Raw genomic sequence first — 10,660 nt, 5'->3', positions numbered from 1 at the left:
GGGAGCAAAGCACGGCTTTCAAGCAACTGAAAGCCCATCTGCAAACTCTCCCGACCCTGTCCAGGCACCGACGCCGGGGAAACGCTATATCTATACTTAGCGGAACCTCGGCCACGGTCGATCTTGTGATCGTCGAGAGAAGAAAACAAGCAAAGAAGCACCCAATCTACTTTATCAGCCATACACTGTTGCCCGCCGAACGAAACTACCCGCTAATTGAGAAAGCAGCCTTTGCCGTGGTTGTTGCCGCAAGGAAGTTGAAACCCTACTTCGACGCACATCCCATGACGGTCTTAACCGACCAGCCGTTGGAGAAAACATCGAAAAATTCGAACGATCAAAGCGGACTTATCAAATGGGCGGTGGAGCTATCCGGCTTCGGCATTCAATACAAACCGAGGCCTTCGATAAAGGGCGGCGCGCTGCGCGTACTTCTTGGCCGAGTGCACGTATCAGGAAGAGTCGTGTCCCGGCATGTGGGAGGTATATACCGATGGATCCTCCACAACGAACGGCTCGGAGCGGCATCCTTATCATCAGCCCAAACGGGGACGAGTTCGAGTACGCTTTGAAGTTTACCTTCTCGACCTCAAACAACGAATCCGAATATGAGGCGGTGATAACCGGAGTTGAGTTAGCCGAGCCGCGGCGTAACACATCATTTTGAAAACAGACTCTCTCTTGGTGACTAACCAATACGAAGGAGAGTACTGGCTCGGGACGATGGGATGGTAAGATACCTGGAAAAGGTAAAAGCCGAGACCTCAAAATTGAAGTCATTCAAAATGCGACACATCCCAGTGTCCGAGAACAACCGGCCGACGCTCTCTCGAAGGCGGCCGTTCAACCATAAAGAATATCAGCCGGACCGTCTTTGGTGGACATCGAGAACGCTAAAAGCATTGACGAAACCATCGGCATGGTGTGCAACGTGGAAGCCGAGACGACATGGATGACTCCGATAAAGAGGTATAAACCGACGCATGAGCTACGGAAGACCGCATCTCTCACAAAAGATAAAGAGGATCGCAGCAAGGTACTTGGTGTTTGAAGGAGAGTTATACAGAGGTCCGTGACAAGGCCACTCTGAAGTGTGTCGGTCCAGGCCGATGCGAGCTAATCTTGACAGAAATACACGAAGGCATCTGTGGTCATCACATGGGGGCAAGAACACTAGCCCACAAAGCTCTCCGAGCCGGCTACTTCGCCCACCATGCTTGAAGATTCCGAAACAAAACCAGAAAATGCAACAATGGTGCGGATGCACGCTCCGGTGATACACGCACCTTCCCGAGACCTGCAACCGCAACTGCTTAATCCCCTTCCCTTTGCACAGTGGGGAATGGATCTACTAGGGCCATTTCCAACGGCATCCGGAGGAAGAAAGTTCCTAATCGTCGCCGTCGACTACTTCACCAAATGGGTCGAGGCCGTGGCAGTGCCTGCGAAAACTGCGGCGGCCGTAAGAAAGGTGATCTGGGAAAATGTCATAACTCGTTTTGGGTTACCCCAAGTCATGGTGTTCGACCATGGCCGAGAATTTTGGAGTGACACAATAATGAGCTGGTTGGAAGAACTCGGCATCAAATTTGCATACTCCTCCGTCGGCCACCCCGAGCAACGGACAAAGGAGGAAGGGCCAATAAAACGATCCTCAACGGCTTGAAGAAGACAGTTGAAGACCTCAAGGGAAGATGGGCCGATGAGCTACCCGGCGTTCTATGGTCCCTCCGGACCACGGAGAAAGAAGCAACGGGTGCAGTCCTTTTCACCTAGTCTACGGGTCCGGCGATCCTGCCGATTGAAGCAACGGTGCCAACATTCAGAACGGCCACTTTTAACCCAGATGAAAACGAGGAAGGCCTAAGAACCTCCCTGGACCTGGTCGAAGAAAGCCGAGATACGGCACGCCTCAACTTAGCAGTATATCAGAGCCGAATGAAAAGGGCCTACAACCGAAGGGTCCACAAAAGGGACTTAAAAGTAGGAGATCTGGTCCTAAGGAAGTCAGCTGCCACCAACAAAGGAAACATCCATGGCAAGTTGACGGCCAACTGGGAGGGTCCCTACAAGGTAGTTGAAGAAATGAGGCCGGGTACATACCGGCTGACGGACATGGGAGATGTACCTTTGATGAGCCATTGGAACACCGACAATCTCAGAAAATACTTTGTATAACAGTGGAGTTGCCCAAAACAATTGTTGGCACCCCAATGCATATTCATATCTAATGAGGAGTCATCCAAGTTTTTCATCAAAGTGTTAATCCACCCCAATCGAAGGCATACTAACATATGTACACACAGCAGACAGAAAAACCTCGTCTCATCCCTTTACCTTTAACGGGAGTGACGGGGGGACGAGCCGATATGCTAACATATGTTCAACGGCGGTCAAAACGTAAACTCCGTTGCCCCGTGAATCGGCGGGAAGAGACGAGTGAAACGCGATCGCCCTCGGCAAATTAAGACCGAGCTTAAAGACGTTAAACACAGGTTGAGATACGATTCGACCGCCTCGGCCAAGCCGAAGGTAAAAACGAAAAAGCGCTCAATTAATTAACGCAACTGCCCTCGGCAAAATTAAGACCGAGCTCAAAGACGTTAAACACAGTTGAGACACGCATCTTAAACTGCCTCGGCTAAAGCCGAAGGTAGAAACGAAAAAGCGCTCAATTAATTAACGCAAGAAGACAAGTGAAGGAATAAATCAAAGGCCTCGGCCAAGCCAGAGGCAAAACAAGCGAGTTCTCATTAAAGAAAAAGATAACAAAGTTACAAGAAGGAGAAATACAGACGACGGCCGTCCCCTTTGGGATAAGCCAAGACTCTACCTACCAAGGTTTTACAAAATACAAGGAAAAGTAAAGCAAAAGGTTACGGACTGGTTCTTTGAAGCGCCAAAAGGATGGCAGGGAGAAAAGGCTTAATAGTTGGCCCCGAATAGTGAAGCTATCCGAGACGCCGGGTGAGCACGGTGACGACCGCCCGTCTCCCTATGCCGTTTCGCTTGCCCTTACCGCCATCGCCAGCGTTACCCTCGGTGAGCGACTTAGATGCGCTCCGGGCGCCCTTAGCATCCTCGGCTTTCTTAGCGGCCTTAGCATCCTCGGTGCCTTCGCCTAGCGAGACTCCTCCTCGGCCGCCCTCGTCTTCTCTGCAAGGGCCGCCTTTGCAGCGGTCGCCTCCTCCTCCTTCTTGGCCCTGGCATCCTCGGCACCTTATCTCGCGCAGCCTTCTCTTTAGCTTCGAGCCTGTCATCGAACACTCGTCAAATTTTGTCCACAGAAAGGAGCCATCCGGATAGACCTCATCTACCACCTCCCGAAAGCTTCTTCGGTCGGCCAGTCCCTATACGAGCACACATGCGTGGGAGAAGCGTGTTTTGAAGTGTCTCAATATCCTTCTCCCTTTGGGCAAGGATAGCACTAGTCTCCCTATGCGACTCGGCTTGAGCCGATACGCCCTTTTCGACTCCTCCCTTTGGGCGACAACAACGTCGTAGCCGCCCTTGTACTGTCCCGTTCCTCCTTCAACTTGGCGGCGGCGGAATCAGCAGCCTCTACCTTGGCCTTCTCGGCCGACGCGGCTTCTCAATTTCCTCGACCCGCGCTTGTGCGGCAAGGAGGTCATGCTTAGCCTTCCCGCCACCCCTTTGCGGCAACAACATCGAGCCTCACCGCTCTATCAACGGTCCCGTATCGGCCAAGGCCTTTTCTTGCTCCCTAATACGAGAGCCGACCAGATCGGACCAAATCCCAACCTTCTTGCTCGCCTTTGTACCCTCCGCTATGAGCCGGTCGTTGGATATCGACGCGAGTACGGAGTCGACATTTTTTCCCGCCGTCCGCACAGCCTCTTCTCAACTCGCCGCTCGCAATTGGGACAGATCGCGCCGGTTGATCTACAAAAATTCAACCAAAGAGTCCACGTCAACGTTCATGGACATACCAGAGCCGGTCATCGGTATATCTAATGAGCCTAAATCGAGCCGCAAGTTAGACCTGCACGAGGGCTTGCTCTTCTTGGCCGCTTGATCCGTTTCTCGGCGCGCATTAACATGAGCGACGGAAGCAGAAGCATCGGTGGCAGGGGTAGATCTTTTCCTCTTACGCCTAAGCGGAGATCCCTCGAAGATCGGAATCCTCTCCATCGACAATGTCAACGACCTCCACCTCTGGTGGAGGCGGAACCGAGGTTGACACCGTCGCCGCCGTAGACTTGGCTTTTCGGACCCGGCGAGGAATGGCAGCGCTACCTTGGCACGGCCGCCGTATCGTCCAAGCCCTTCAGAGGTCGGTAGAGCGACGGACGGCGGTCATGCACATCGACCTTCGGATTCTTCTCCTTAACGTTTCCGTCTTTGTCCAGCCCCATCTTCTCGAGGAGTTGCTCGGGCGTTCGGGACCAAAGTGCTCTGTAGAAGAAACAAAGCAAAACTTAGACAAAGGGACATGTCAAGAAACAAACAACGAAAAACATTAAAGCAGAAATGGGCCTCACACCGACCCCACTCACCCTGTGCTAGGGCCGGTATGAGGCCGACGTGGCAAAGCGGCTCATCCATCTGGATGACTTGCGTCGGGGGCAACCAAACCTTCGGCGCCCCATCATCATCGACCTCAAAAAGCTTCGATGCGCTTCGTCCTCATTAAGATAGACATTTCCGGCGTCCATCTTATTCTTGCCCTTGGGGATCATCTTCTCACGCTCCCCTTTGCTCTCGCACCGCAAGTTAACATGGTGCTCAAAAGACCGAGGCAACGGATAATCATCTGGGACCTCGACATACACCCACCGTTCCTTCCAGCCCTTACAAGAGGTGAGCTTAGGCACGGTGAGATAGCCCGGCTCAGTCTGGACGCTATACCACCCCCGGCCACCTTGAACGTTCATTCGAAGAAAATGAATTCGGCGGAATAAGTTTACCGTTGGGATCACCCCCACGGACGACACACCACACGAAGCCGACTATAGTCCTAACGGCCAAAGGGTGAAGCCGCGCCGCCGCAACGTTCATCGCCTGAATTATGGAAGAGACGTACATATTGAGAGGAAACCGGAGACCATACTCCATGTGCCTCATATATACGCCGATGTGACCCGGGGGAGGGCAACAGACGGCCTGACCCTCCCCAGGGATGACAATGTTGTACCCCTTGCCAAAGAAGAAGTGCTCTTCGAAAAATTCGAGCCGTAGCAAATGGACCAACTTATCGATAAAACCGCGATCGGCGCCGTAGTACAGCATCGTAATGATGCAAGACTGCCGCCCTCTCCGCCCGGAAGGATTCCTTTCCTCATCATCATCACCGTCATCCACATCGTCATCATCCTCCCACTCCTCCAGAACTCTGCGGTCAACTTCCGGGGAAGGAGACCTAGGGCCCCTCGACCTTAACGGAATTGCGGCTACCACCTCCTCCTCATCAAAACGCGACGGGAACCCCCGGCGCACGGCATCTGGGACCGGCATCAGTAGAAGACATGGTTCACAACAATTACTTAAACAAAACAAAAAGTTGAAAAGGTTTTTCGGTTTACCTTGAAGAAAAGTGCTACGCCGACGTAAAAATTCTGAAGATCGGAAGAGAGGGAAAGACTTGGAATTTTGGAAAGAAGAAAATTTTTAGAATGAATGAAATTGCTAACCAATTTCACTTCAAAAGTCCGTATTTATAGGCAAAAGCCCATAAAGGAGGACCAATCAAAACGCAGCCCCCATAAAGCGTCGCCAATCAACGAAGAGACACATGTCAAGCATGCGTACACGGAATGTCAATCGACGCAACAGTTGAATGTCAATCAATGCAACAAGAACCAAGCGTCTTCAACACGCCCTTTATATCCCTTTGACTATTCATCTTCCTCAAAGAAAATCCTAAAGTATCTGTTCTCCGCCGGCAGTATGACTAACCAAGCTAGGTAGCACGTACGGGGCAATCAATACACCCAAGACTCTCAACCTTGAGTCCGCCACAAGAACATCTTTTCTTCCACATTTGATGTCCATTACCCATCCATGTGGAGGGGGGATATGGTACGGCCTGCACAGAAGTAAGCCGAGGGAGAAGAAGCCGGGGCAGAAAATTTTCACTTGCGCAGAATATACGCTCAGCATACATCGGAGCCCATACCACGGCATAGACTACGGCTGGGGCAAATTGATGGGGCATATTCTCAGCACCCGCCGACCAAGTCAACATATTGAGCGAGGTCAAAGATATCCACAAACCAATGACTTAGACATCCCGGTAGATGCAGACCTTTCGGCTGCCAACCCGGGTCTCGGCATGGCAACCTACCAAAGGGGCACATACCCGCGTACTCATATCCAAGAACCCTCGGCTTGGAGTCAACCAGGCTCGCGGCCGGCTGCCATGGGTCCCTCGGCCGAGGGTAGATCGATCTTTCCACCGCTACGCCACTTGGCCCACTTGGCCACTACGTGACAAAAGGTGAAAGTCTATAAATACTCCTCAATCCTCATTGAGGAAGGGATCCAGAATCTAACCTAAGAACCACTTAAATTGGTATTATCTCTCCCATCTCCCTACAATACACGTAATCAAGCTACATACTACTTAATCACAATAAGTTCACTGACTTGAGCGTCGGAGTGAGTACGCTTGGCACAAAGCCAAGCCCTCAGTTTGCTCATTATTGCAGGAGAGGCCGAGGAGAGCAGTCAAGGCTAGAAGAGGCATTATTCGACAAAGCTAGCGTGGTAAACAAACCTGCTTCGGAATTCATACCCGGAACAATACGTTTAGTGATGCTCGACTCGAATGTAGACGAAAGTGCCCTCGTAAGAAGAAATTAAACAGATTGATTAAAGTTGATTATGGTGGAGTTGGTCAAATTGGTCGGTCATGCAAAACGAGGCTGGTACTCAGAAGGATCCGAGCTTACGTGGTCGAAAGTTCAAGCACGTAGACGCCAAAAAGTAAGAACGTGGTCTAGAATGCAAAGGGAGAAGAGAAGGGCGGACACTCGCGTGAGAAATATGTGAGACCGAAGGTCTCTATTTATACTAATCACGTGGAGGAAGTTAGGGTTTTCGGAGAAGCTTTGGAAGTGAATCTCGAAAAGATATGAAAATATACGAAAAAATACGCAGAAAAGGACTTGGGAAGAGGCGCAGCAGGCACTGTGTCTCTTGGAAGAGGCGCAGCACCTGCTGCGTCCTTTCCCAAGTGGTTTCCTCCTGCGGAAGAAAGATTTCCGCGTTTTTATTATGGAATAACGGATTAATCTTGTTTTCCTTAATATTTTGTGTGAATATTATGGGAAATTAATTGCCAAAGATTAAAACATTTCGAAATATGGAATAGAAATATCCGGAACATTCAAGAATATTCTGACTCGGTTTTAGAAAATGAAGACGGTATTTTGGACCCGGACTCCAAATGTACTCTAATTACTGGCAAAACGACCATATCGGCACGTAGATGACAATTAAGAGGTAGACATAAGTGTTTGAGCGATCACTTGACGATAAACTTACGAACTGTCACAAATCGTTCCGCGTACCAAACATGCGGCCCAATCATCACCGGGTGGCTTGCGGGAGGTGCATAAATGAGGTATCTACACCATGAACTTTATTTTAAAAATTCTTCTATTGGATTTTGGTTCTTATTTTAAGAATTTTTAAGAACCAAGTTCTAAAATAAGAACCAAGTTTATAAATATTGGAAAATGTACAACCAATAAATATAGCTTTCTAAAATGTGTGAAACCATTTAAAGTTATTCATTTTATAGTTTCTTTCATCTAAAAACTTTATATAAAGATCTTCTATTGTGAACAAAAATTCTTAGAAATTAGCCTGGAGTTGGTGTATTATGACATGGCATGTGAAGAACTTTATAGAAAATTCTACTATTGCTCTTATATGTTATTGTTGGACTTGATTTTACTTAAACTTCGAACAACCTTCTGATTAAGCCACCGTTCTTTTTGATTGAATAGAACTGAATTAAACTGAATAATTAAGTTGAATTGAACGGAAGTGAGCTGAATGTAGTTGAACTAAATTGAAATTTGTTGAGATGAATAGAGCTGAAATAAGCTGAACTGAACTGCAGTGAGCTAAATTGAGCCGAGTTGAATTAAAGTGAACTGAAATGAGCTGAATGAGAGCTGAAATTAAACTGAAAATAAGCCTAAAATCGAAAAACTAAAGAAAGCTGTTTCAGGTTAAAAGTAAAATTAGTCTTTCATCAAATTTGAGCTTTTATATTGATGTAGAGCTGGCAAAAGTTAACACAACACGAAAACACGACACGAACCCGACACGAAATTAATGGTTTTGGGTCAGGACTTAATGACCCATTTAAGTAAGTGGGTCAACACGGACACGACACGAAAATTAATTGGGTCGGGTTAGGGTTGGGGTATCAAAACACGAACCTGACACGAATAACCCGTTTAATTAAACGGGTCATAATCAGGTCGGGTTGACCCGACACGAACCTGTTTAACACGGCTTGTATATCATCTTTATATTACTCATATTGGGCATTTGGGCCTAATAAAAATACCCATAAATTACTCTAGAACATTCATTTTACCTTTTCTTCTACTGTGAACGGCTGATGAATCAAAACACAATCACAATGTAATCTTTCCCAATCTTTTAACCCTAGAATAATCTTTTCATTTTTACCTATAAAAAATGACAATTTTACTCTGCCAATCTCATCGCCTCTCTAATCTCTTCCAATCTAAGATCAATCCTTACTCTGTAACAACTGTAAGTTACTCCGACCCATCAATTACTCATTCAAGTAATTTAGTTTCTCATTCATTCTCGTGTAATCTGTACATGCATTCAACTTGATTTTGTTTTTAGTTGGTTTGCTTCTTTTCATCATCATTTTTTATTATTAATATAATTGATTTTTCATGTATTGATTTTGATCAGTAGGATTTTGATCAGTAAGATTTGTGACCATGTAATTGAGCATATTTTGTGGTTCCCTCCCTGTATATATATGCTCCTGATGCTCTTGGTTGAAACATGTAATTATTTGTATGATGAGTTGTGGAACCGGGTCAGTATATACGCTCACTTTGTATGTCTATATGTTTCTTTAATGGCCATGAATCAGCGTCGTTAATCCTGGTCCTCTCCATAGATACGTGAGGGAGTGGTGTTTATAAATTGAACTCAGATCTTGTGGAACAATGTTAGTATATACGCTCACATTTGTGTTTTTTCCTTGTGACCATGAAATTTGTCATGTAATTGTTTTCGTGTCATCTGTTTATTGATGTTTTCTTTTAAATTCCTAAATCTTAGTACGAATTTATGAACTTTTACCATCTGCTTATTTCCTTTAATTAATTATTTTCCAGAATTTTTCATCATTTTTCTTTTTGTTCACTTAGTTAATTCTGTTTTCATTTGTGAATAGGATGGACGGTTCAATGGAAAATGCTTCGAACCCTATTGACGTTCCCTCTGATGATGAGATGGATGAGGCGACAATAAAAAGGCAGAAAATGTCCAGAATTCATAAACCCAAGGTATCTGGTAAAATTTTTAAGCGTCAAAGAAGACTAACTTCTCCTGTGTGGAGTCAATTTGAAATTCTTGATGAACCTGATGCTAGTGGTAATCTAGTTTGTAAGTGTAAATCATGTGCTAAAACTTTTATTGCTTTGAAAGTAAGAATGGAACTGAAATTTGATCGGACATTTGAAGTCATGTAAAGGGAAATCATATAGAGATATTGGGCAGTTTATTTTACAAAACAATTCTGGCGCTTTGGCTTCTAGGACTCCTAAATTTAATTCTGATGAATTTCGTGAGTGGTTGGCTGTTGCCATTGCTAAGAGTAATTTACCTCTTCAACTTGTAGAGTATGAAGGCATAAGAAACTGTTTTTCTTATTTGAACCCAGATGTTAAGTTCTTTGTTAGGAATACAATAAAGTCTGACATCTTAAGGATGTATAGAACTGAGAAAGAGAAACTTATTGGGTTGTTAAAAAGAACAAAGGGAAGAATTTCCTTACTTCGATTCTTTGGAGTTCTGTCACCACTGATGGCTATATGACCCTCACTGCCCATTTTATTGATGAACATTGGCAACTTCAAAAGCGTGTTCTGAACTTCGGTTTCCTACCCCCTCCCCATCTTGGTGCTTTGCTATATGTCCGTTAAGATCACTTCTTTACTAATCGAATGGGGTATTGAAGATAGAATAATGTCCATAACTTTGGATAATGCATCTTCTAATGATTCTATGGTGGATTTCTTAAAGCCTGATTTAAATTTGATGTGTAATGGCGAATATTTTCATATTCGTTGTTGTGCTCACATATTAAATCTAATTGTCCAAGAGGGATTAAAAGATATGGATGATGCAATTGTTAAAGTCAGGGAGAGTGTCAAATATAGCAAATGATCTCAATCTAGGAAACATAGGTTTTTGTCTTGTGTCCAACATGTTAACCTAGAGTCAGTTCGGGGATTAAGGCAAGATGTTCCAACACGTTAGAATTCCACATTTCACATGCTTGAGAATGCACTATACTATCGAAGAGCTTTCAATAATCTTGCAAAAACGGACTTGAACTACTTGCATTGTCCGACCGAAGTTGAGTGGGAGAAGATTGGTAAAATTTGCAAGTTCTTGAAAGTTTTCTATG

This window comes from Silene latifolia, chromosome 6, assembly GCF_048544455.1.
Source record: "Silene latifolia isolate original U9 population chromosome 6, ASM4854445v1, whole genome shotgun sequence".
NCBI classification, from domain to species: Eukaryota; Viridiplantae; Streptophyta; class Magnoliopsida; order Caryophyllales; family Caryophyllaceae; genus Silene; species Silene latifolia.
Note: the sequence above shows the minus strand (reverse complement) of the source record.